Source organism: Pituophis catenifer, unplaced genomic scaffold (genome assembly GCF_029215685.1).
Source record: "Pituophis catenifer annectens isolate HBS135680 unplaced genomic scaffold, rPitCat1.0.hap2 SCAF_14, whole genome shotgun sequence".
Taxonomy (NCBI): domain Eukaryota; kingdom Metazoa; phylum Chordata; class Lepidosauria; order Squamata; family Colubridae; genus Pituophis; species Pituophis catenifer.
Window position 1 is genome coordinate 11,173,231 of NW_027256894.1, and position 26,590 is coordinate 11,199,820.

The following is a 26,590-nucleotide window of genomic DNA, read 5'->3' on the forward strand; positions in this document are numbered from 1 at the left end:
ACCACCTGCCCATTCAGGAGAGCCTACAGCATCGCTGACAAATGGCAGTGCAATCTCCCCTTGAAAGCCTCCAATGATGAAGCTCCCACAATTTCCAAAGGCAAGCTGTTCCATGGGTTGATTATTTTCACTGTCAGAAAATTTCTCCTTATTTCTAGATTGAATCTCTCCTTGATCAGTTTCCATCCATTATTCCTTATCTGGCCTTCAGGTCCCTTGGAAAATAGCTTGACCCCTTCCTCTCTGTGATAGCCCCTCAAGTATTGGAAGACTGCTATCCTGTTTCCCCTGGTCCTTCTCTTCACTAGACTAGCCATGCCCAGTTCCCACAACCATTCTTCATATGTTTTAGTCTCCAGTCCCCTAATCATCTTTGTTGCTCTTCTCTGCACTTTTTCTAGAGTCTCAACATCTTTTTTATAGTGTGGTGACCAAAACTGGATGCAGTGTTCTGATGGTGTTCAAATGGTGCTCCAGTTGTTTTGGGATTGCACCCAAGGCGCCTATTACCCTTCCTTCCCTTTGCCACAGTCGTTCTATTTCTATTTGCAGGTGTTTGTATTGTGTTATCCTCACCTGTGCTTTCTCTTCTATTCTGCTGTCTCCAGGCACTGCCACATCCACTATCCAGACATTTTTGTCTTTCTTACTGACAATTGTTAAGTCTGAGTTGTTGTTGTTACATTTATTTGTTGTCCATCTTGCAGTTTGAGGTGCCTCTGGATGGCTTGACTGGTTCTGGTGTAGCACGATTGACATGAGTCCATTTGCTGGGATCTGGGTCACCTAGCATCAAGGATCTTTGAGCATTAGCCACAGTTAACTCCTAGTTGTCCCTCTGGACATTTTGAAGGATAAGAGTTCCTACAGTTGCTGATTTGGAAAGTGGTGGACTAGTAGTGTTGTTTTAGGCATCTGAAATGAGAAGGATGGCGGAAGGAAGAAGCCTTCAGTGCAGGCAAAGACGTCGGCAGGAAACTGGCCTTAGTGCTCACACCTGTTTTTGATGGATGGAATAGTTGGTCTACTATTTTAACCGGCTGTTCTCAGTGAGAGTTTTGTGTCTTCTGCTATTGGTTCCATGCTTCCCTTGAAGGAAGTCAACTCTTCTTCTGGGCTGGTCAATGCCTGTATGGAGATAGTAGTGTGGAATATATAGAGCAGTGTTTCTCAACCTTGGTAGCTTGAAGATGGGTGGACTTCAACTCCCAGAATCCCCCAGCCAACAGCGCTGGCTGGGGGATTCTGGGAGTTGAAGTCCACCCATCTTCAAGCTTCCAAGGTTGAGAAACACTGATATAGAACATAGCCAGTAGTGAGGCCCACTGGAAACGTACATTTAGCTTTCCACATGATGAGGTGCTTAGGGCTTGTGTCTTCTTTTAATGGTGTCTTTTATGGACAAATTGATGTGCGTTATTTTATTGCAAGAGTCTTCAGAGAAGTAGCTGATGGGATGGGTACCCTCAAAGCTTCTTGCTTTTCAAAGTGTCCTTGATACTTTGCTATTAGCGGCAGTTGGTTGTGTTTTGTGACTAATTATAAGTAGACTTTGAAATATCAAACCAAAGGGCAGAACGGAAAATGTTTTAAATAAATACTTACAGTAGAGCTCCCAGTTGGTCTTTTTACTCTGGTCTTTTTAGCTTCAGCAGCAGGTGGCTTTGATCTGCTTTTTACATTGATGTTGGATGAGACGTTTTCCCTATCCACCCACTTTGCTTGAAGCACGTCAGATGCCTCCCAAGTCACATGAAGAACTCTGTACAGTTCTCGTATGTTTTGAGAATGAAGAAATTTGTGTTTCAATGACCCCAACGTGCTCTTCTTTTGGCTCGTTGCATCACAATAAGCCATGAGAGCAAATCTGAGAGAATTGAACTCCTTTGAAAGCAAGGGTAGGCAAACTTTTTCTAGATCAGCAATAGCGGTCAGTTGGGATATGTTGCTTAGCCTTTTCATTTTCAGTTGGGGAGTTCATTGACCTAGCTTTTTGGGGGTGGGGGGGGGTGGGGAGGACCTGGAGGGCACTGATCATAATTAAAGTGCAAGGTTTAAGGAACTGAGATTTTGCAATGATGTAGAGAAGCAGAGCAAGCTTTTCCCCTCCCGGATCTGATTACAGATTAACAGAGTTGTAGGTCATTTAGTACAACACCCTATCATTTGGGCCATGATGGCGAACCTATGGCACAGGTGCCACAGGTGGCACACAGAGCCATATCTGTGGGCACGTGAGCATTGCCCTACCTCAGTCCAGCGCACATGCGCGCGCTGGCCAACTGATTTTCGGGCCTTCCGGGCCCACCGGAAGTCGGAAAACAGGCTGTTTCCAGGCCTTTGGAGGGCCTCCGGGGGGAAGGCTGTTTTCGCCCTCCCCAGGCTCCTAGAAAGGCTCTGGAGCCTGGGGAGGGCAAAAAAATGGGCCTACTGGGCTCACCGTGCCATCGCATGCCAAAAGCAGGGGGGAGCGGGGGGGTGTCACACGCACATGCGTGGGGGGACGGGGCGCATTGAATTATGCGTGTGGGCACGCGCGCGTGCAATCCCACCCACTACCCCCGCTTTTGGCACATGACTGCAAAAAGGTTCACCATCACTAATCTAGGGGTTGGCCACTCCTGCCAGCTTCGTATCATCCACAAATTTGGTAAATTCCCCTTCTATTCCCTCATCTAAGTCATTTATGAAAATATTGAAGAATATTGGGCCTAAGGCGGAACCTTGTGGTACCCCACTGCTTACTTCCCTCCATGTAGATGTAGTACCATTGAGGACTACTCGTTGAGTATTGTTTGCCAGCCAGTTACAAATCTATCTGATGGTGATGCTATCTATCCCGCTTTTTTTTCTAGTTTACCAAGAAGTAGGTTAGTTCTGTAATTTGGGTTTTTCTTAGAGGATGCATATTATTGCTCAGCTAATCTCTTAGGTCAAAAGCCCATGTTGCTTTAAAAAGTGAGTTGTTTATGAGTCGAGCGTGGTGCCTTTCCATCTATGCTGGATTTCAGGTCCCATAATCCTGCGCCTGCTGTTGCTTTTGACCCTGGCTAATATTGCTCTCAAATGTAGTGTCTGCATACAGAGAAGATTTTTTTTTTTTTTTTTTTGGTGCATTTCTCTCTACAGGTTGTGGTTATTAGTCACGTCCAACCTTTCATGTATTTTTAACAAAGATAATTTTTAGAAAAACCAACCACAGTAATCGCATCTCGTGGCAATGGTTTCCATAAATTGGATTACGTGTTGTGTGTCAGAAAATTACTCGAGGGTGGGGAGGAGGGGAGACTTGCAATAAAGGACGAGAGGCCGCCCATCAGGTTTGCTGCTAGCTGTAGAAGCAGCTGTTCGGTCTACTCTTTCGTTTTGCTTTATGACTAATATGCAAATATAGTGCTATTGAGCATTTATGAAGCTGCAGTATAGCAGGGTTTTGTTTTTAAATTCAACTTGATATCCTCTGTCTGGATTGGATTATTGATTCCTAACCAGCATCCCCATCTTCTTCTCCTACCGTGTTTCCCCGAAAATAAGACCCTGTCTTATATTTTTTTGAACCCCGAAATAAGCGCTTGACCTTATTTTCAGGGAGGTCTTATTATTTTGGGGCGCGTGGAGCAAAATGGGGCTCCTCTTGCCGTCTTACCTGATTTCCAGGAAGGAAGGCTGAAGGAACGTTTCAAAAAATGGTGCACAGAAATTCCGGTTTCTCTTGAAAGTTAATTAGGCAATTGAATGTGAGTTTGCTTTCTTTGTCTTGAATGTAAGGTTGTAATTGCTAGTGTTAGGAGCAACAGATTTCAGGGTTTTTTTGTTTTTTGTTTTGCAAATGGTATTTATTCTTTCATGTAAATCACGATTCACAACAATTTTGGGTGAGCAAGGAGCAAAGAGAGGAGGGGACATCACCGGTTTAATTTAATGGCAGAGTGCACATTTGATCCTCCCTCTTTTTGTTCGTCGGGCAGTCTGGTGGTCTTCCCACATCATGCAAAGCCATAGCATGGTTGGTTTGGTTTTGATTCATCATATTGTATGAATACAGGAGTGGTGCGGTGGCCTAGAGGTGGAGTTCTCGCCTCACAATCGGGAGGCTGTGAGTTCGATCCTAGGTAGAGACAGATATTTCTCTCTCTGAGCACAATGAGAATATATCTGCTGAACAAATCTCTGCATTGGCATCAGGAAAGGCATCCGGCCAGTAAACACTCTGCTAGCTCCATTCAGTTGCCCAGACTCCACCCGGCAAGGGATTATGGGGTCGTTAAACAATGATAGCAATAGCAATAGCACTTAGACTTATATACCACTTCATAGTGCTTTACAGCCCTCTTTAAGCGGTTTACAGAGTTAGCATATTGCCTCCAACAATTTGGGTCCTCATTTTACCCACCTCGGAAGGATGGGAGGCTGAGTCAACCTTGAGCCTGGTGAGATTCGATCTGCTGAACTGCAGCTAGCAGTCAGCTGAAGTAGCCTGCAGTACTATACTCTAACCACTGCGCCACCTCGGCCCTGATGATATTGTATGAACACAGCCAATCCTAGTTGTGACATGTTTACAGAAGCCATAGTTAAGCATACTGTGTGACTTAAATTCTATTAAGAATAAACCAGACTATTCCCCGGTTCTTGGAGGAGATTGTTACAGTAAAATAGACAGCTTTCTATATAACCTTTCAAATGCTTTTCATGTGTTACCCTTGTTGGGGTATAAATGACAGTCCTAGGAGATGGATATTATGAAATCTTTTCTCCTACTGCAGATTAAGGGATTGAAGTGGTGGACTAGAGGTGTGATTTTTTGCTACTCGCTAAATTCCAGCCTGCCTTGGGTGTCAAACTGAAGATTTGATCAATCTCCAAACCATTGCATTCATGTAGATTAGATAGGTATCAGTTCCTTCCTTAGGTTATGATTGATTCTTGGTGACTTAACGGATACATTCCTGTAGGGGTTCTTTGGTAACAATATAGAATATTTTACCATTACCTTCTTCCGGGATGTGTTTTTGTGTGTCAGATTTAGTCTACAACTAGGACAGGGGTGAAATCCAGCAGGTTCTGACAGGTTCTGGAGAACCGGTAGCGGAAATTTTGAGCAGTTTGGAGAACCGGCAGCGGAAATTTTGAGTAGTTCGGAGAACCGGCAAATACCATCTCTGGCTAGACCCAGAGTGGGGTGGGAATGGAGATTTTGCAGGATCCTTCCCCTGCCACGCCCACCAAGCCACACCACACCTACCAAGCCACGCCCACAGAACCGGTAGTAAAAAAAAATTGGATTTCACCACTGAACTAGGGGTTTTACCACCAAAGGACTTCTCAGCTTTGGAGGATAATTCCATATCCACTAGATGCTATCATCTGCTGTGGTAATAAATCGGTTATCTAACTAGCCCTCTGATAATCAAATGTGTATTTTCCTTGAAACATCTCCCTTTTTTATTAGAAGATTAGAGAATTAAAAGGCGTTGTAGGCTCACTCAGCATGCCTCTTGATCTGTTATAGATATTTGGGTGACTAATCTTTGAGCGTTTGCCTTGAGCAGAAAGACCGGCTGCCTGCCAGAAAGTTCCAGATGAATAAACTTTGATTGGTGGTTTTATGTTAGGTCTTAGTAATTGCTCCCTTTTCACAAAACAGACGGCTTCTAGCAAGTAAGGACTCTTAAGGATTTTCATTGGACAGCTGGTTTGTTTGCTTGCAAGAGAAAAAGGAGGAGACGGCTACCCTTGCACATCAAGTGGTCTAGCTAGAATGAATCAGGATCAACTTCTTGAGGTTTTGTGCGTGAGAGAGACCGGTGGAAATGACTGTGCGGGCCAGTCTTATTTCCCCCCCCCCTTCTTCAAATTTTCCTTTTAAACTGATCTTTTCTGGTATGGCATCAGGAATGTCAAGGCGAATGGAAAGTTTGCTGCAGGACCAGTGACCACAATTTCCTGTTGCTCAGTGTGGAAGAGAGAAGAGAAGTTAAATAACCAATAAGCAGATTACACTTCATTAATCGCATTGAAAGACTGCAGAAATGTGCTTGAGGTATTTGAGACAGCCCTTAAATAAATATGATTTGATACATATACATTTGTCTGAAGTGGTGTAGGGCTTCCTGCCTGAGCTGGGGGTTGGACTAGAAGATCTCCAAGGTCCCTTCCAACTCTGTTAGTCTATTCTCTTCTTATTCTTCTATTCTACATACACATACGCATATACATAGTGTGAAATAGAGAGATATAGATATATAGATAGATAAAGATATAGATATACATAGTGTGAAATAGAGAGAGATAGAGATATATATACATAGTATGTGTCAAATCTGATCATTCCCTGGTGAGATGATTAAGAAGCAATGGCGGAGACAGAAACATTCTGCTTTCAGTTGAAATCTGACTTGATTACTTTGATTCAAGGTTTAGATCTTGTTGTGAGTTTGGGGTTGAAACCGTCTTGATGTCTCCAATGGATAACTTGGAATTGAAGAACAGATCTAGTTTTGCAGAACCTCCTATCACCTCATCATGATTTCTTTTGATCCTGCATCTTTAACCTAGAATTGGGAGGTGCAGTGTTTTAGACAGGCTGGTAAATTGGAGGCTCCCTGAAAATGGTTTCAGGAGCACCAATTAGGTAATATCAATGCTAGCACTGATCACTAGCACTGATGATGTAACCTAGTTGGGTAATGAAGCGTCTGCAAACAAATAAACAAGCTCGGAGAGCACAAAGGATTCCATAAAGAAATAAACAAACACTCACACACACTCAACCATGCCTCCGTGTTTATATGTTCTTATCAGTTCTGCTGGGAAACAAAAATATACATCACCCGGTCCTATTTGCAGGTGTTTGGCATGATGGATATGTGAGATCTGATATGCCTGTAAAAATACGTGCCCGGTCCTAAAGAAACAGAACACTGTACAGGAAAAAGGGCAGCTGTCTTTTTGGGATAGTCTAGGATGCAAAGGTTTAAAGCATCTTTGAATGAATAAATCTGGCTATCTATCTATCTATCTATCTATCTATCTATCTATCTATCCATCCATCCATCTATCTTTATCTATCATCTATCTAATCATTATCTAATCATCTATATATCATCTATTATCTATCTAATCATCTATCTAATCATCTATCTCTATCATATATTTTTATATATCTATTTATATTATCATCTATCTATCTATCTATCCATCTATCTTTATCTATCATCTAATCATTATCTAATCATTTATCGTCTATCTAATCATTATCTAATCATCTATATATCATCTATCTATCTAATCATCTATCTAATCATCTATCTATCTCTATCGTATATTTTTATATATCTATTTATCTATATTATCATCTATCTATCTATCCATCTACCTTTATCTATCATCTATCCAATCATTATCTAATCATCTATATATCATCTATTATCTATCTAATCATCTATCTAATCATCTATCTATCTCTATCATATATTTTTATATATCTATTTATCTATATTATCATCTATCTATCTATCTATCTATCTATCTATCTATCTATCTATCTTTAAAGCATCTTTGAATGAACAAATCTGGCCATTTCAGATTTGTTTGTTTGTTGAGCAAGGAAAAGGTTCTCTCTTGCCTTCTTTCTTCTGGGCTCTGCTCTGGACCAGAACATGCATGTGGTGGTCCAACTAATGACAACCACAACAGCGATGATTTGGGGTGAAGGAGTTAAATTTAATTTTTTCAAAAGAGGAAAGCAAAAGTCAATTTATGGATGTGAAAAAGATGCTTCTTCCTTAACTAACTTCCCGTATTTACCTCGTCTATCTTCTTCCCTTCTATTGGTGGCCCTTGACGCCTTCTGCATAGCACAGTTGATACTTTCAGCCAGCCAAGAAAGGGCAACATAAGCTTCAGGGGGAAATGGCCATTAGGGATGAAAAGGACAACGAAAAGCCTTGTTCTTCTCTCTGTTTGCAAGGAATGGCCTCTTAGTAGAGCTAAGAAAGGGCTGTTTTGCAGGGGAGGGATATGGATCAACCCAAGATGCATTGGTAATGCTCAGAAACTCAACACTTTTTTTTTTTTTAATTTGATTTATATGCCGCCCTTCTCCGGAGACTTAGGGCGGCTTACAATGTGCTCAGCAATAGCCTTCATCCTTTTGTATATTTTATACAAAGTCAGCTTATTGCCCCCACAAACTGGGTCCTCAATTTACCTACCTTAGAAAGGATGGAAGGCTGAGTCAACCTTGAGCCTTGGCGAGATTCGAACCTGCAGTAATTGCAGGCAGCTGGTCTTAATAACCAGCTTAATAACAGGGTGCCTTAGACGACTGTACTACCAAGGCTCTCACACTTAAAGTCCATCTAAGCTGAGAGAAAGAGATACTTTTGGAAAACCTGCCTTCCCGTGGTTTGTGCCCCTTCTTCTGGAAATGGATCCACAAGATACACATCTACTACTAGGAGGTGCATTTTAAGCAACTCCAACCACAATTCTTAGCCATAATAATAATAATAATAATAATAATAATAATAATAATAATAATAATAATAATAATAATAATCCAAAATGACAGAGTAGCTGGCCTTGGGATTAGGTTTAGGATTAGGATGTACCAGAAGCTCTAAGGAAGGGATGATGTCATAAGTCCAGAAAAGCATCTCAGTTCTCAGGGCATAATACCGGAAAGATGACATTATGGTAACTATTTTTATTTTTTTATTTTATTTCGAATTTATATACCGCACCTTCTCCCGAGGGACTCAGGGCGGTGTACAGCCAGATAAAAACATACAATACAAACATTAAAAACAATTAAAAGGATATATATTAATTTGGCCCCAATTTAAAATAATAAACCAATTAAAAATATTTAAAAAATATGTTAAAAAAAATATGTTAAGCCAGCCAACTAGAATAGCTCGACAAAGTTTCAGGCATTGTTTAATGTTCCTCACATCTACAATCCCATCTTTTCTCTGATAGGATCCTTCATACAATAGAGAAGGCTATTCTGGGAAGAAACGGGAGTATTAGGGCAGCTGATATTTTTGATTCTTTAGTTAGAGGTTTTCAAAAACAGCCTGGACCACCCTTTGATTGGGATAGTCTGAGACTCCAGCCTTGAGCAGGAGGTTGGACTATAGAAAACCTCCAAGTCTTTTCCAACTCTGTTATTCTGTTATTCTATGTTCTATGAATACGCGGTTTTTTCAGACCATTGTGAATTTTTCAATGTAGTGCATCTGTTATTAGCACCTGTTTTTTCCTCCCATCTTAATTCGTTTCCTGATGGAACATCTACTCTAAAGGTTCTTTGAGATGTACAGTATGTTAACCTAGGCCAGTTCAGTCCCAGTAATCATGGGTTTTCATGATTTCTTAATTTATATTTTGTTATTTGGGTGGCAAATTTGGGTGGTAGTACAGTGGTCTAAGGCACCCTGTTATTAAGCTGGTTATTTAGACCAGCTGCCTGCAATTACTGCAGGTTCGAATCTCGCCAAGGCTCAAGGTTGACTCAGCCTTCCATCGTTTCTAAGGTAGGTAAATTGAGGACCCAGATTGTGGGGGCAATAAGCTGACTTTGTATAAAAATATACAAAAGGATGAAGGCTATTGCTTAGTGCATTGTAAGCCGCCCTGAGTCTCCGGAGAAGGGCGGCATATAAATCAAATTTTAAAAAAAATAAAAATCTGTTGTTCTCACTCTTTATGTGTGACAGTGGTAGCTAAGCAAATAAATAATGTGTTTGTGTGTTTTATTTTGAATGAAGTAGACTGTAAGTACGTTCAGCATACTTCTCCGATATAAGAAGAATGCATTGAGAGGTAACTCGGGTATATTCAGTAGATCACTGATGCTTTGGAGATACTCAGGCAAGATTATTGCGGTGTGATTTGAGAGGGGGGTCTTGTTGTCTTTGATGGACATTTGGTTCTGACTCTCTCTGGAGTGTTGGCCATGCCCAAGAGGGAGGCTTTGCCATCCCGACTGCTTAATTCTGTATCTATTGACTGGATGTAGGAGATGACCAGGCTGAGCCCCAGAGAGAGGGTCCAAAGGCATCATCAGTCTCGAGTTCCATTGTACACACAATAGATCTGAGTGTAGCCCATCTTGAATTCTGTTGACTCTTATCTGCCAGCAATTTTCTTTGACCGTGAGTAGTTCAGATTCTTGTAGAGAGCTTTAAGCTTGGGTTAAATCCAGGGGTGAAATCCAGCAGGTTCTGACAGGTTGTGGAGAACTGGTAGCGGAAATTTTTGAGCGGTTTGGAGAACCAGAAAATGCTACCTCTGGCTGGGTAGGAATGGAGTTTTTGCAATATCCTTCCCCCAGGAGTGGGGAGGGAATGGAGTTTTTGCAATATCCTTCCCCCAGGAGTGGGGAGGGAATGGAGATTTTGCAGTATCCTTCCCCTGCCATGCCCACCAAGCCACGCCCACAGAACCGGTAGTAAAAAAAATTGGATTTCACCTTTGGTTAAATCTATATATTCATTTGAACTGCTTGGAGTCCCTCCTGATTTCTTGTGCTTGACATTAGGCCTAGCAATACTACTTTGGGGTTAAATAATAAATCAAAGCTCCGTTCTGATGAAGCATAGAAAGTGATAAATATAGAACTAAGCATCTATTGAGCAGGAAATGTAGCACTGTATCAAATAGGCCAGTTTTGTGTTTGATATTATTGCTGCTAGATGCAAAAACCTGTTTGGAAAAACCGAAGCATGCTTCAGAATCCCTTAAATCCTGTTCCCTGCCACTGAATCTGTTCCATTGCATGAGATGAAGTGCTGCTTCTGCTCCGCTTCAAAGTGGCAGTTAGCTTTCTCCTTAAATGCAGGGAGGGAAATGTGGGATTGACCTCAAAGAACAAATGCTGACTTATCAATATGGACAGTTGCCTTGGGTGGGAGGAGAAGGGCTCAAAAGCCCTGGACATTACCAAAACAGATGACCGCATTATGTAATCTGGAAGGAAAATATTTTTTTTCCTTTTGGATAAGGTTGCTGCATATGAAGGCAAGAACAAAACGGGGGAAAAAAAGCTTGACTTAAAAAGGAGATTTCCCAAGCAATGTTGGGTAAAAATACCTACCTACCTACCTACCTCTATCTGTTTGTCTGTCTGTCTCTGTCTCTGTCTCTGTTTCTTTTCTCTCTCTCTCTCTCATCTATCCATCCGTCCGTCCATCCATCCATCCATCCATCCATCCATCCATCCATCCATCATCTATCTATCTATTTCTCTGTCTCTTTTCTCTCTCTCAACTATCAATCCATCCATTCATCCATCTATCATCTCTGTAATCTCTATCTTGTCTATCTTGTCTGTCTATCTTGTCTGTCTGTCTGTCTCTGTTTCTTTTCTCTCTCTCTCTCTCTCTCTCATTTATCAATCCATCCATCCATCCATCCATCCATCCATCCATCCATCCATCCATCTACCTATCATCTCTGTAATCTTTGTCTGTCTTGTCTGTCTATCTTGTCTGTCTGTCTGTCTGTCTGTCTGTCTGTCTGTCTGTCTGTCTGTCTGTCTATCTATCTATCTATCTATCTATCTATCTATCTATCTATCTATCTATCTATCTATCTACAGCCCAACCATACAGCTGCCCAACTCATTCATAGCTGACTCCATTTCAATGCTCAGTGAAGCTACTGGATGGTCAATCATCCTGATATTCTGTCTTGAATCTCACATTAGCCTTGCTACATCAGTTCCTCATTTTGGGGCAACTGAACGGTGGAGTGACATGTGGAGGAGCACCTGTCATCCCCCCTCAATTTGATAAAACCAGAAAGGGACCCAAAGGCAGGAAAGCCAACTGTGTACATTTTGATAGACTCACTGAGTCTAGGATGTCCCTGCCAATAAGTATATCTAATGTCTCATAGATGGTTTAATATAGAAGGATATAACCACAATGGAGCCCAAAATTTGCATTGTTAAGCAAGGCAGTTAAGTGAGTTTTGCCCCATTTTATGATCTTTAGGGCCATAGTCATTATGCGAATGACTGCAGTCATTTTACCCACTTCAGAAGGATGGGAGGCTGAGTCAACCTTGAGCCTGGTGAGATTTGAACTGGTGAATTGCAGCAGGCAGTCAGCAGAAGTAACCTGCAGTACTGCACTCTAACCACTGTGCCACATCAGTATGCAATTCTTTTGTGCCTTCTGATGTATTTGGAGGCTGAAGCATCCAAATTTTGATCACGTGACCATGCAATGGTCGTAAGTGTGAAAACTGGTCATAAGTCACTTTTTAAAAGTAACTTCAAACGGTCCCTAAATGATTGTAAGTCGAGGACTATCTGTATGTATATAGATCTTGGGATTCACCCCCTTTCTAGGTGTGGATGATACCTTCACCCTCAATGTATGCCTTCTAAAACCCTACCTCATTTTCATTGAACTCTGGCTGGTTTCTTTCTTAATACCCTGTTTCCCCGAAAATAAGACATCCCCTGATAATAAGCCCAATCGGGCTTTTGAGCGCATGCGCTAAAATAAGCCTCCCCCCCGGAATATAAGCCCTCCCCGAAAATATTTAAACGCAGAGCTGGAAATCAGGTAAGATGGCAAGAGGAGCCCCATCTTGTTCCACACGCCCCAAAATAATAAGACCTCCCCAAAAATAAGGCCAAGAGCTTATTTCGAGGTTCAGAAAAAAATATAAGACGGTCTTATTTTCGGGGAAACCACAGGTAAGCCACAGTCACAAACCAGGAATAAAAGCTAACTGACTGGGCATCGTGGTTACAAGGCACAGGGATGCCAATATCCTGGGTGAGATTTTTCCGAAACAAAATATTTATGTAACAACTCTTTAAGTAAAGTTCTGGTGGAGGTAAATGGAGAAAAGGTTTACACAATGAGCTTTCGGGATCAGAGGTGGTATTCAGCCGGTTCAGACCGGTTCGGGCAAACCAGTAGGGGAAATGGTGGGTGGCCCCACCTCCACCCTTTCCCGGCTCTATGCTGTCTTATTTAGGCATGTTTTTGAGGCCAGGTGCATGCACGGAAGGCGCATACACAAAAGATGCGTGCGCGGTGAACTGGCGGTAACAAAAAGTGAAACTAACCGCTGTTCGGGATGCTTTTTCATGTATCATCCACCTCTGTAGCTCACAAAAAGAAAAAAGAAAAGTGCCTTTTCTCAAAGGATCAGTTGTAAAATTCACTGTGCAAGAAGGAAACTGAAAAGCCCAGAAGCTTTTTTTTTCCACAAGAAAAGTTTGGTTTGTTGGCACGTTATTTGGCAGGCTCTACTGCCCGTTAGGTCGGAACGTTTAAAAGAGGCAGGTCACGTAGGAAAATAAATGGATGCAAGCATCCCTCTCATGATGTTCAGAGGAACTGTCCTTTTGACCTTCCTGCACTTACAAAGCCTATCGGGGGAATATGTGCCATTGCCCCAGCCGTTTCCGAGAGTGACTGTTCTCACCCAGAAGATAGGAGACAGGCAGGCTAATGAGCTCCAAGAACCTGGCACTGGCCTGTTTAACATCAGGGCTTTTCCTCCAGAGATGTCACCAGGCTCTTGGTCTGGGCTGCCTCTCCGTTATTTCATGTTTATTTTGCCTTTCTTTCCAAGCCATTGGTGCACAAGAAGGGAAGCTATATGCATGAAGTTTTCCCTTCCCTCCCTTGCCCTCCCCTTCCCTCCCCTCCCCTCTCTTCCATCCCTTGCCCTCCCCTCCCCTTCCTTTCTCTCCCTTGTCTTCCCTCTCTTGCTCTCCCCTCCCCTTCCCTTCCTTGTCCACCAGTTCCCTTCCTTGCCCTTCCCTCCCTTTCCTTCCCCTCCCCTCGCCTGCCCTCCCTTGCCCTCCCCTCCCTTGCCCTCCCCTCCCCTTGCCTTCCCACCCTTCCCCTCCCCTCCCCTTCCTTGTCCACCCCTTCCCTTCCTTGCCATCCCCTCCCCCTCCCCTCCCTTGCCCTCCCTTGCCCTTCCCTCCCTTGCCCTTCCCTTCCCTCCCTTGCCCTCCCCTTCCTTTGCCTTCCCTCCCTTGCCCTTCCCTCTCCTCCTCTTTCTTGCCTTGATCATGTAGAGCAAGCTAAACTGAGGTGGGATTGCTGGAATAAATAGCCCGGTGCTCTCAGGTACGTTGGGTTTCAACTCCCCATGAGCAGAATACAGACAGTTCTCAATTTAGAATTCATTTAGTGACCAAAGTTACAACGGCACTTAAAAAAAAGTGAGTTAGGACTGTTTTCCACCATTACGACCGTTGCAGGATTCCCATCGTCAACATGATCAGAATTCAGATTCTTGGCAACTGGCATGTATTGATGAAGGTTGCAGCATCCCAGGATCATGTGATCACCCTTTGCAACCTTCTGACGGACAAAATCAACGGGGGAAGCCGGATTCACTTAATACCATGACAAGAAAGGTTGTAAAACAGGGACAAAACTCACTTAACAACTGTCTCACTTAGCAACAGAAATGCCGGGCTCAATTGTGGTCATAAATCGAGGACTACCTGTACCGTTTGATGGGGAGGTTAGGAGTTGTAGTCCAATATAGCTGGAGTATTCTTGCTCTCTAGCGCTTCCAACAGCTCCTTAAGCTCCTCCCTGGATAATTTCTATCATATTTGAATCTGGCTCATCTCTTTTTTCTTTGTGGTCTTCTGAGCATCTGCCGAGTTGCAAAGGTAGACACCAGTCCTTGCTGGGATGTGAATTTTGTGTGTGTGTGTGTGTGTTTAGTGGTACCAGATAATGTCAAAAGTGTGTATAGTTAAGGCTATGGTTTTCCCAGTTGCAATGTATGGTTGTGAAAGTTGGACCATAAGGAAGGCTGAGTGCCAAAAAATTGAGGCCTTTGAACTCTGGGGCTGGAGAAGACTCTGTGAGTCCCTTGGACTGCAAGGCCATCAAGTCCTAGAGGAGATCAACCCTGACTGCTCTTTAGAAGGCCAGATCCTGAAGATGAAACTCAAATACTTTGGCCACCTAATGTGAAGGAAGGATTCACTGGAGAAGAGCCCAATGCTGGGAAAGATTGAGGGCAAAAGAAGAAGGGGACGGCAGAGAACAAGGTGGCTGGATGGAGTCACTGAAGCAGTCGGCGTGAGCTTAAATGGACTCCAGAGGATGGTAGAGGACAGGAAGGCCTGGAGGAACGTTGTCCATGGGGTCGCGATGGGTCGGACACAACTTCGCAACTAACAACAACAGATAATGTCAGTGAGGAAGGGTAGGGATAGATGTTTCTCCTCCTCTGATTTTAATGGGATGCCTGGCACCCTGGAGTCTCTCTGGTTTTTCAGAGTGATGATTATCTGACATGCAGGGTTGATGAATGTAGACAGCTGGGACTTGTTACTGTCATCCGGGAAGGTTTAGTCACTTCTTTCCTCTTTCAAAGCAACCCACTCCCTGCCTTCCTCTCCTCCGTTGTTGCCGCCTGCAGTTTGACTGCCTGTCCTTCAACTCTTGAGAATTTCCTAGTCACCATGACTGTTGCTGAGAATTTGGCGGTTGGCCTATAGTTCAGGAGGAGAACCGTCTTATGAATGTCTTTCCCCCCCCCTTCATTAACAAAACTTCTATTAATTATTATTCTTTAAAGAAGAAAGACAAAAGCTAAGAGAAACTAATGATTAAGATGAGGAAAAGAGAAGCAGTAAAGAAAGAGGACAGGGATGCGGTGGCTCAGTTGGCTAAGATGCTGCGCTTGTCGATCGAAAGGTCGGAAGTTCAGTGGTTCGAATCCCTAGTGCCGCGAAACGGGGTGAGCTCCCGTTCCTTGTCCCAGCTTCTGCCAACCTAAACAGTTTCTGTACATGTTCTAGTGTTTTTTTTCTGAAATGCACACCCAGAATGGTTCATAATATAGGTAGTCCTCAACTTACAACCACAACTGAGCCTAAAATTTCTGTGGCTAAGTGAAACATTTGTTAAGTAAATTTTTGTCCCATCTTACAACCTTTCTTGCCACAGTTATTAAGTGAATCAATGCAGTTGTTACAGTAGTGACATGATGGTTAAATGAATCGAACTTTCCCATTCCATTTGTCCCTCTTAAAATTCAAGATCTTTTTAATATTGTCCTCTGTGTTATCCTCCTATACTAAGTAAACCATAAATTTGATATTTTCTGATCTCCTCATTCAAATTATTAATAAATATGTCAAACAACATAGGGCATAGAATAAGTCACATTGGTACACTATTTGACACTTCTTTCCGTTTTGTTGTGGAATCATTGACATGCTCTCTAATGGCACTGTCCAGCCCACATTTTGCAAGCTTCTTTACTAAAATCCCATACTTTTGTTGAATGATTTGCTGAGCTCAAGAAATATTATGGAATTTCCATAGTCAACTAACTGGCTACTTTGTTAAAAAGAAGACCATTATGATTTGGCATGATCTATACAAGATATACATGATAAGGAGAGACATGGTGGCTCAGCGGCTAAGACGCTGAGCTTGTCGATTGAAAGGTCGGCTGTTCAGCGGTTCGAATCCCTAGTGCAGTGTAATGGGGTGAGTTCCCTTTACTTGTCCCAGCTTCTGCCAACCTAGCAGCTTGAAAGCACATAAAAAATGCAAGTAGAAAAATAGGGCCACCTTTGGTGGGAAGGCAACAGCGTTCTGTGCGCCTTTGGCGTTGAGTCATGCCAGCCACATGACCATGGAGACGTCTTCTTCGGACAGCGCTGGCTCTTGACTTCAGATGATTGGGCAATTTGCAAATATTGTAAGTAAAGAAACAAATCCAACCTATACATTGAATTTATGATAATGTGTGAACTTCCCGAAAAAGTTAATTAGCTCCTAATTAAGTAGGCTCAACATGTCCAAAGAGAACCATGTTTTTACTGGGGAGACCTTTGTAGGACTTCTATGTGAGAAGACCTTCTTCTGTTTATTTTTTTTTAAGCAAACAAAGAGTGATACTGGTAATGGAACAGACTCTTTTTTTCAGCCAGAGTCTTTTAAAAAAAGAAAGTCTAGGTAGGGAATTGAAGACGGTGCTGCCATCTGCTGCTGCTTCCCTTAATATTTCTAGAAATACACATGATAGCAGAATTCAAGTTTATCTGAAAATAAGACATCCCTCTTGATCAGTAGATTTCTCATTATGCCAAAAAGGAAATGTAATGTGATCGTAGATCCCTGATGGTAGGATAGTAAAAATGAGTGAAGTCTAACACCAAGCGTACTTCTAAATAATCTTTTAACTTAATGCTTATTTTATTAATGCAATTAGAATAATGCAAAAATTAGGAAGCAAAGACTTTCCGTTTGGCAGCTAGGTTATTCAAGTTATACGTTATTCATACTGCTGTCCTGTGTCTTTTACCTATGACTAACTTCACTGGATATAAAAGGGCAGGTCTAGTCCAGTGATGGCAAACCTATGGCATGTGTGCCAGAGGTGGCACACAGTGCCCTCTCTGATGGCACACGAGCCGTTGCCCCAGTTCAGTTGCACCGTGCATGCGCACACACCTCCCGCCGGCCAACTAGTCTTTGGGTCTCTGCCACGCATGCAAGACTTCCAAAGTCCCTTCCAGATTCTGTTCTGTTCTGTTCTGTTCTGTTCTGTTCTGTTCTGTTCTGTTCTGTTCTGTTCTGTTCTGTTCTGTTCTGTTCTATTCTATTCTATTCTATTCTATTCTATTCTATTCTATTCTATTCTATTCTATTCTATTCTATTCTACTCTACCCTACCCTACCCTACCCTACCCTACCCTACCCTACCCTACCCTACCCTACTCTACTCTATCTTATCCTACCGTACCCTACCCTACCCTGAGGTTCAAGTACGAATGTCTTGGAACAATGTTCTTCAACCTGGTCCCCTGTTGGACAGTTCCCCAAATGCTCATCCAGCATGTTGACCTTTCATATCTGGATTGTCCCAATTCATCTAGAAGCCACAACAAATTGCAAAAGGCGGCCCTACAGTATGCAATTCTTTTGTGCCTTCTGATGTATTTGTTTGTTGATTAAATACATATACTGCTGAATCTTAAAGACTAGTAATGGTTTACACCAATAAATGCCCAACAAACCATCTGCAGGTTTCGAGGTTGTCTCAAATAAATTGCATTTCAAACAAAGTCTTTGAAGGAAAACTCTTATTTATTAAGCACGACATTCTAAAATCCGACTCCATCGAAGCCAACACTGACTTCCAGACCCAAAACCCACCCTTTCCGTTTCCCACTCCCCTGCACTCATTGGCCATCTTCCAAGTCATTCTACCCCTAATCTACCGCTCCAGCTCAAAGGAATTTCCCCCCTCCCATCCTATCTCCTAGGGGATATTATCTCCAGGGAAAATAAGTAGGTGAAAAGTCAAACGTCCCTTTTCAGACGCTTCCACTTCTCCTTCTTATGTCAGCACTAGAGTAAATGCAGCTTGAAGTGCTGACACCAACACTGAATAAAACCAAAGTATATTAAATTACAAACTCATTGAAACAACCTATTGAAAACTATGTCTATACCAGATCTTGTACTTATAAAAGCGGGATAAATTTCTTATAAAAAGTCTTGAGAAGAAAAAAAAAAAAAAACCAGGACCGGGTGAAATTGCTTTGGTGGCTTCAGCAAACTTGTGGGTTGTCAGTCATCTATCTCTAGTTGCTTAGATCTTTTGATGGATTTCCCGCTGAAGCATCTGCCCAAAATAACTTTCTTTAGGAGAACTTGATCCTCTTAGGAAACCAGGCAATAATGTCACTATCCTCATATGGGATTCATTAATATATATTTTTTTTAATTTAATGTTTTGAAGCACTCCTTTGGCAGTGTTTGGTACCTACTTCAGAAACATCCAAGATTGATCCTGAATAATTGGCCTCATACGGAAGTGGAGATGAGAAGTGGATTGCCCACCAACCAATTAACCAGTCCTTAAATAGAAAGAATGACTTGTTCATGCTTTGCTCTGGAATCACCTCTGATTCTCTGACTCTACCTTCCAAATATTTTTATTCTAAGCTTGTTGATTTCACCATAATCAGTTTTCTGTTGGTTATCTGGAAAGCTTTCTTACAATGACTTTGAGACCCCACTGTCTCTTTTGGTTGAGTTGGAGGCCAAGTTCAAGGTTGGGCATATCTTAAGCTACACCTGTACAAGGTACTGTCTCTAATTATACCTTCTGGGATCTTCCATCACGAAAGATCAGGTAGGGTTCAACAGTTCCAACTTGAAATCGTGAAAAATTTCTGCTAGTCAATGTTGGAGATTTTGGAGAGTGCTACTCTTAGTGGCTAAGACGCTGAGCTTGTTGATCGAAAGGTCGGCAGTTCAGCGGTTCGAATCCCTAGTGCCGCATAACGGGGTGAGCTCCCGTTACTTATCCCAGCTTCTGCCAACCTAGCAGTTCGAAAGCAGGTAAAAAATGCAAGTTGAAAAATAGGGACCACCTTTGGTGGGAAGGTAACAGCGTTCCGTGCGCCTTTGGCATTGAGTCATGCCGGCCACATGACCACGGAGACGTCTTCGGACAGCGTTGGCTCTTCGGCTTTGAAATGGAGATGAGCACCGCCCTCTAGAGTCAGGAACAACTAGCACATACGTGCGAGTGGAACCTTTACCTTTTTATTCTTCCTTTGCTCTGAAATGAGGCTGTCTCCTTTTCCTGCCTTTGAAACTAGTTTATCAAAATAGTGTTGCTGAATTTCTGGTCGTGTTCCAAGCTCTCCAACATGTCATTCTTTGAAGGTGTTTAACCATGGAAAAGATTTTGAGGATATGTTTTAGAAGTGGTGTGTGATAGGGCCTATCCATTGGAGTTTTGGATGGTCAAGAAAAGTAGGAAGGATATTTTTAAAAAAATCTAATTGAACTGAGTTGTGTCCTGCTGGTTTGGTCTTTATTTCTATCAGTTTTCTAAAGTGCAGCAATCTTTAAAACTCTGCTACTGCTTTAATATTTCCTCCTTGAGGTGTTTTGGTCTTTAGTTTTGCCATCCAGTTGCCTCTTGCAAACAAGCAGAACTAAAAAGGGCCAATTAGTTTTGTCATTATTGATGTGCTTTGTATGGTAGAAGAATTTCTTTGCTTTAATCGCAGCCCCATTCCAATTATGGATGGAGTCCAGGGGAGCTTTGGCCTTCCCCAAAAGCTTCTTGCTCTGTCTTTTGAAAAGGCAAACAAGTTAGTGTCTTCATCGCCTTTTGTCCTTTTTCATTAGCAATGAAGCAAAGTTTTTGACTGCAAAAAAAAAAAAAAAAAATCCTGCTTGGTGCTTTTACAGGCTTTTATTTCTAATTGCTCCGCTTCGATTTTAGCCTGTTCAGGATGAGAAGAATCACGTTGTTATTGTTTTGATTATTATTGCCACCATTACCGTATTTTTCGGACTATAAGACCAATCGTCCTCCTTTAGGGAGGACAGTCCCTCTTTTGTAAGTTCTGTCCTCTCTCGAAAAGTGTCCTCCTACATGTCCTCCTTTTCGATATTTGAAGACTAATCTGTAAATCTCCGTATTCGATCGATGCCGATCTGATCCGTTGCGTGTGATATGAGGTATTTGTATTTGACATGACGATTCGTCAAGGCTCGGTACAGTGCGGCGAGATGCGATTATGAGACTCATGCGCTCCGCCCAGGAGAATTGTTTTGAGAGAGTGCACCGCGCACAAGTGGCTTTGTTTACTTCTTACCGAAACACAACACGGCACACATGCATGTGTCCTCCTTCTCATTGTAAAAAAGTTGGTCACCTTAATAAGATGCATCTTAGTTTTTGGGGAGGGAAATAAGAAAAAAGCTGATTAGGGGTGGATCGGCTTCCTGGAATACCCCAAATCAGCTGTTACTGGAGGTGAACTTTAGCAACAGGTTTGTTGATTGTGAGCTCTGCGACTTGCTTTTTTCCCCAGCCTCTCAAATCTCCCTTTAAGAGGCTTTTTTCAGCCTCTCAAACGGAGGTTTCAGAGGCTTTTTTTTCAGCCTCTCAAACGGAGGTTTCAGAGGCTTTTTTTTCAGCCTCTCAAATGGAGGTTTCAGAGGCTTTTTTCAGCCTCTGAAGCCTCCATTTCAGAGGCTGGGTGGGGCTACATTCAGTGTATAAGGCGCACCCAAATTTTTACCCTCTTTTAGGGGGGAGGGGAAAGGTGCGTCTTATACTCTGAAAAATACGGTATTTCATTTCCCCCTTCAAAATTTGAACAGGCAATCCAACGGGAATTATTTAGGGGAAAAAAACTCCTTGGAATAAAAAGTGATGAATACGTAGACAAGAAGAGGAGAAAGGAATTAAACATTTTACGAATCGTCCAAAGTTGCAAAAACTTCCAATCAGTTAGTTCTTCATACGTATCTTTAGTACTCTCTCCAACAAATTTCTTTTCCAAGAAATTTCTGTGGTGTGTTTAATCTCTTCATTTAAAGTTGTTGAGTGCTTAGGAAAGCACAGCCCCTGAGAAACAGAACAAACCCTCATAGTCAGGTTAGTTCTGGGGCAGTGGTAGATTTCAATTTTTTTTTACTACCGGTTCTGTGGGTGTGGCTTGGTGGGCATGGCATGCTTGGTGGGCGTGGCTTGGTGGGCATAGCAGGGGAAGGATACTGTAAAATCTCATTCCCACCCCACTCCAGGGGAAGGATACTGTAAAATCTCCATTCCCTCCCCAATCCAGGGGAAGGTTACTGCAAAATCCCCATTTCCTCCCAATCAGCTGGGGTGTCAGGGTGTCAATTAATCCCATTCTGCTTTTGGGTAATCGCACCTTGATTTAGAGGATGAATCGAGGCTTTTCCTTGAAGTATACTTAAGAAAATAAACCCGAAGATATGTTTTCTAAGAAAAACTCATTTATTTGTTATAAAGAAAATAAAACATCTCACTAATCTAATTAGTTACATCTTGGCAATGTTCCTGCCGGCCACCTCTTCTGGCCGGACCTCTCCTGGCAGGAGAACAAAGAAAGTTAGAAGAAAAAAAGTGAAGGAATGTAGACATGCGCAGTTAGCTTAAAGATAAGAACTTGGCAAGCTACGGTAAGTCTTAGAGTTCAAAAATAAGAGCTCATCTGGTAAATACAAAAACACAGTGACATGGGACTTGGAAGGCAGAGAATAGATGGGGGCAGGGCCAGTTAGAATTTTTGCTACCGGTTCTTCAAACTACTCAGAATTTCTACTACCGGTTCTCCAGAACTGGTCAGAACCTGCTGAAACCCACTTCTGTTCTGGGGGTAGGAGGAAAGGACAGCTAGAGAGCTTGATTCGAGCCAATCAATATGGTACCTTGGTTACCTCCCTGATATGTGAACCCAGAATTCCCCCAGTCAGGAATGGCCATTACAGAGAATTCTGAGGCTTTGCCCACTTATTTGGAGGTTGCCAAGATAGGGAAGGGTCGAACAAAATGACTGGGTTAGCAAGAAGAACAACTAAGATGGTTAAAGGCCTGGAGACTTAAACATATGAAGAAGGGATGCAAGATTTAGGTATGGTTAGTCAAGAGAAAATAAGTAGTAGGGATGGCATGATAGCCGTATTCCACTATTTGAGGAGTCAACTTATTTTCCAAAGCACCAGAGAGCAGGACAAGAAACAATGGATTGAAACTAATGAAGGAGAGAAGCAACCTGGAATTAACTTCCTAACAGTGAGGACAATCAACCAGTGGAACAGCTTGCCTTTAGAAATTGTGGGTGCTCCATCACTGGAGGCTTTTAAGAAGAGGCTGGACAACCACTTGTCTGAAATGGTATAGGTTCTCCTGCTTGAGCAGAGGATTGGATTAGAAGAGCTCTATTCTGAATGAAAAATCTCGAGTCTACTTTGTTCTGTGAATGAATAGTATCTGCCACTAGATGGCATCTACATTGCATCAGTAGCCATCTTGTTCTTAACAGAAAAGCATGCCCCTGAACTCTATTTAATGGACAAGTGGAAACTGTGAAGAGAAGAGCATGTTACCTTATATTGATTTATGGTTCAGTCTACTAGCTATTGCCTAGGTCAGCTTTTACTAGCCTCCTGTTCCCCATCTGTGAGATTGGAGCGCCTGCCATCCATAGCCAGCATGACAGTTAAGAGTGCTAAGTTGGGGATGAGGGAGACATGATGGCTCAGTGGTTAAAGATGCTGAGCTTGTCAGTTGGAAAACTGACAGCCCGGGTTCGAGACCCGAGTGCTGCGCGACGGGATGAGCTCCCATTACTTAGTTCAGTTCCTGCCCACCTAGCAGTTCGAAAGCATGCAAATGCGAGTAGATAAATAGGTACCACTTCGGTGGGAAGGTAATAGAATAGAATATAATTCTTTAGTGACCAAGTGTTATTGGACACACAAGGAATTTGTTTTAGGTGTATATACTCTCCGTGTACATAAGGAAAATAAAATACATTCATCAAGGATAAAAAGATACAATACTTAATAATAGTCAAGGTTACTAATAAGCTATCAAATCGTACTAGGAAACAAATAAAAACAATACAATTGTTTTTAAAGACTTGTATCTTTTAAAGATACAAGCAACATGGTTATAGTCATAAGTGGGAAGAGATAGATACTAGTAAGGAAGAGAAGAATAATAGTAATACAGTCTTAGTAAATTACTTGACAGTGTTGTGGAAATTAGTTGTTAAGCAGAGTGATGGCATTTGGAGAAAAACTGTCCTTGTGTCTAGTTGTTCTGGTGTGCAGTGCCCTATAGCGTCGTTTTGAGGTTAGGAGTTGAAACAGTTTATGTCCAGGATGTGAGGGGTCTGTAGATATTTTCACAGCCCTCTTTTTGACTCGTGCAGGATACAGATCAGTATGCAGTATACAGCATTCCATGCACCTCAGTGTATGGTCATGCTGGCCACATGGCCATAGAAAAGTCTTCGGACAACACTGACTCTCTCAGCTAAGTAATGGAGATGAGTACTGCCCCTCCTAGAGTTGGACACGACTGGACAGGGACCCTTACCTTAAATTGGGGACAGCCACAGGGGTCATTTGTAGAATCTTCTGCCTCATTCTCAACCCATTCTCAACATGGGTCGCTTAGCTTTTAGTCCTAAAGTTTGCTAAAGCCGGCATGAATACAACTGACTATGAATATGTGAATTCCTCTGTCTTCAGTGACACAGACCTATCTTCAAAACTTGGCAAGAAGTCTCTGAGAGTCACGAACCAATTAAGCGAACTAATTGTTTCCTGCAAACTCCCCTCCCCTTTCGCTCCTCTTTATTCCCTATGGGAGGGGCCATTCACCGTCCACCTGTGGCTTTACTCCTGAGTCGACCCTTGTTCCTTAGCTGTTCCCTTCTCCTGGCAGCTCTTAGGGTACCCACGTGAAAATCACAAATGAGATTTCTCTGAAGTGATGCTTTAACATCGTTACAAGATCCTTGTGGTTTGCTTGCCCTGGTAGCTGATGCAGATCTCCCTGTTGACCCAACAGTGAGAGTTTCCTTCTTTCAAATTTGCTATGAGTTGCAAATGTGTTGGGACTGGAGGACCAGAGAGAGGCCTGCTGTCCTTCCGGTTCTCTTCCAGCTGGGTTATGCAAAATGCAATGGTCCTAATTGTATCTTTGTGTGTGTTGTGTTTGCTCAGGTGGTGGTGGCCTAGTCAATAAACCATGACTTGATCATGGGGCCTTGTTTACTAAAAGAGGATTCTAACTCTGGGCCGGTGGGGGCTAATAGCTCCGAGCATATCTCCTGATTTCAAATTGGATTATGGTTGGAAAAGCTTAGCCAGTTTTCAAGCTGCCCTGCCTTTTTCTTCACGAATCTGTTTGCTGTCTTGAGCCGCTGCGCAGCTCTGGCCATGAGAGTGCCACAGTATTTCTCCAGATTGCATCATTTTTCAAGCTTTCATAACAATGTGGCTAGCCTAATGCGAAACAGATATCAAAGGGGCTCTCTGTTTTCTGCGCGACTTTACGATTTCCTTGTCGTTAAAAAAAAAAGGTCAGCGAGTGGAAGGAGAAGGCAAGGAGGAGGGGGGGAGGGCAGGGATGGAACAGCCACAGCACAGTTTGGGTGGAAAAAAAAAAGAAAATCAGGGGGAGGGGTGTGCCTTAAAAATCTGCAGCCCCAGACTTTGGTTTGGAAATGAATAGCTGGTTCACATCACCAAAAGCTCTGGAAAGCACACAGTTCTTCCAGATGTTTTTAATGAAGCAGTTTGGAAGCATCTCTTCGGCAGGCGATGTTGATGTCGGGTTTTTTTGGAGTCCTTCGTATCCCCAGGTTTCTCTGAAAAAAAAAAAGAAGAACAAGAAGTCCCATCTTCCACCAAAGGTCCTCCAGCAATTTTTGAGCATTGCCGAGTCCCCAAAATAATGCTGGGCTGAGAATTGCGGTTTCTTCACTCCTACACATGTGATTAAACAAATCGTGGCTTAATGTAACGGAGCAGGTCCACGGAAATGGACACAAACAAATCGACGAAATACAGCTTCTTCAAAACAGATACAAAATGTTCCTCTTGACCCTTCCTCTGTCTAGCACTGATGAGGTTACCTAATTTGGGTCATGAAACGTCCACAAGAAAACAACTTGAGGACCCAGTTGTGGGGGCAATAAGCTGACTTTGTATAAATATACAAAAGGATGAAGGCTATTGCTTACCGCATTGTAAGCCGCCCTGAGTCTCCGGAGAAGGGCGGCATATAAATCAAATTTAAAAAAAAAAAAAAATTACCTCAGAGAGCACCGAGGGTCCTTCATTTCAACCCTGAGCTACAAATATTCTCCTTTATAGATATTGTTTTGACTCTTCACTTGTCCTAGAGCAGTGATGGCTAGCCTTTTTCTTGTTGTGTGCCGAAAGCATGCGTGCTCCTATACCATGCAAGAATGCGGTATGTCAGGACACTCTCAATGGTGCTGCGATAGTAGGACAGAAGTAGATGCTGAGATAGATTTATCTTCCTGAGCAAGACAAGGTCTGAGCCGTATCTTCCTTGCCCCAGAGTTGAAAAAGAATTTGTCTGAAAAAGGCCACCTATATATGATAGATTTAGAGACTCCATATAATTCTGAGCAAAACAGAGTGGGTTGAATTGTGTGTGTAACCAATTTGGCTATTTTTCACCACAACTGTTTACAGCATGAGAAAACTGCGGCCTGCCCAGAACAAGCTGAGGCGGCAGCTGTTAATGGTGAAGATGTTTAGCTGAACCCCTGAAAAACGAAAGCAAATACAGAACTCAACCAAAGGTGTTCTGATTTAAATGCATATCTCCCTGGGTCCCTCAGTTTGAGTATTTAGGCACAGCGGGAGAACTGAGGTGGAATTTGGAGAGGTGGTTTGGAAAGTTGGGTTGCTTGGAATTTGGCATGTCCCGCTGTGGGCAAAACCTCAGACCATGCTGATGGAAAAGGTCTCGATGCATATCCAGTACAGTTTGTAGCTTCTGAGAAAACATACTGTATTCCTTGTTCAGAAGTACAATGCCTCCTGAGAAGCACACTGTAGTGCCGTCACCTCTAGATCTCCAAGAGTTTTGGTTGAAGTCAACAGGAGGATTTAGTAGGCTCCCTATAGCAATAGCACTTAGACTTATATACCACTTCACAGTTGCTTTTACAACCCTTTCTAAGCAGTTTACAGAGTAAGCATATTGCCCGCAACAATCTTGAGTCCTC

At 42.6% G+C, this 26,590-nt stretch overlaps 1 protein-coding gene across 1 annotated transcript in view; it reads left to right on the forward strand.

Annotated features, from left to right (window-relative positions):
- Window positions 1–26,590, forward strand: part of AKAP13 (A-kinase anchoring protein 13) — a 276,145-nt gene that overhangs the window by 149,292 nt on the left and 100,263 nt on the right. The gene's annotated exons all lie outside the window — the stretch shown is intronic.